The following is a 1,408-nucleotide window of genomic DNA, read 5'->3' as shown; positions in this document are numbered from 1 at the left end:
TTATTATTATTATTATGGCGCAGCTGAATAATGACAGGAAAATCACGGGTTCGATTCCCCGCACAGGAACAATTTGTCAGCCCGCTGCTGTGTAACTCACGCATGTTTTGGGTCAAACGCAGAGAACAATTTTCGTCTTTGTATATGCACATAAAACGATCATATATTCTATTGTTCTTTCTTTATGAGGCGAATTTCAGTTTTCCGTTCCCTCTCTGGTCAGACAGACAAGAAGCAACAGCCGCCTGCGGCTGCGGAGCTGCAGCTGACTGAAGCCACGAGATCCCGCGAGACCACACGGGGTTTGTTTGTCTATTGTTTGGGCTTTGCTGAGGTGTCGGGGCGTGGGTCATATCTATGGGTCAAACAACATAATTAGATAATTATATGTTTTATAATACAGGGAGTGCATTAATGAAAATGTTGGTGCAGCTCAGTAAAACTACTCAAAATAAAGATAACTGTGAGCTCTGTGAGGGAAACTGTATAAATGTTTAGGAAAATATGGTCAGTCCCCTGCAACAGATTGAATATTCCCAAATGATCATACTCATTCTATATGTTTAAAATAAAAAAATAATGAATTAAGTGTAAAGTTAAAAATGAGACAACATTGAAAACCATCTAAAGTCCTATAGATCAGTGATTCCCAACCAGGGGTACGTGAGCATATTACAGGAGGTACGTGGAAAAATTTGCCAGGTGTGTAAAAAATAAATATAAATAGGACTGAGATATGTAGGGCTCTGTGATTTCTGCAATGTGGAAAATGCAAATGGAATTATGAAATTGACATAAAATGGAATAAAATGCTGAATCTCATGGAATTTGCTCATTTGGGTTATTTGATGTATTTTGGACACTGCTGCTTCCTGCACCTAGCTGCCATTACCTGGTTTATTTATTTGATTACTTATTCACTTTCATGGTAACATATTTATCTTGGTTTAATTTGAGTTGAAAAGAATAAAATGCCTGAGAATTAAACATTTTAGGGGGTTAAATAAATACTTTTCATTTAATAATCATCTGTAGTACTTTATAGTTTTGTAGAATCATCATTACATTTGACTGAAGGGGTAATAGTGGTATGACAAAATGTCTCAGGAGGTACACAAGTCTAAAAWGGTTGGGAACCACTGCTACAGATACAAATCAGCTCTGCAAAATGGTAAACTTTGGCTCATCTTTGCTTTAAATGAACTGCTACCCTGAGAATATGCCTAAAAACAGATTTTCCTGGACAGTCTTTGATAAGATATGAAAAAAATATTTTTAAGAAAAGAAATCCCAAACTATTGTATTTTTGCTTATTAAATAAAAGTGTTGGACTTGCACTAATAATAGTGGCTTATTAAACTCAAGGTGCAAAAAAGAAAAGTAATTGTCATATTCTGCTCTGTAGAAT

The sequence above is a fragment of the Austrofundulus limnaeus genome, unplaced genomic scaffold (genome assembly GCF_001266775.1).
Source record: "Austrofundulus limnaeus strain Quisiro unplaced genomic scaffold, Austrofundulus_limnaeus-1.0 Scaffold198, whole genome shotgun sequence".
In the NCBI taxonomy this organism is placed as follows: Eukaryota; Metazoa; Chordata; class Actinopteri; order Cyprinodontiformes; family Rivulidae; genus Austrofundulus; species Austrofundulus limnaeus.
The sequence above is the reverse complement of the archived record's forward strand: the minus strand, read 5'-3'. Positions refer to the sequence as shown.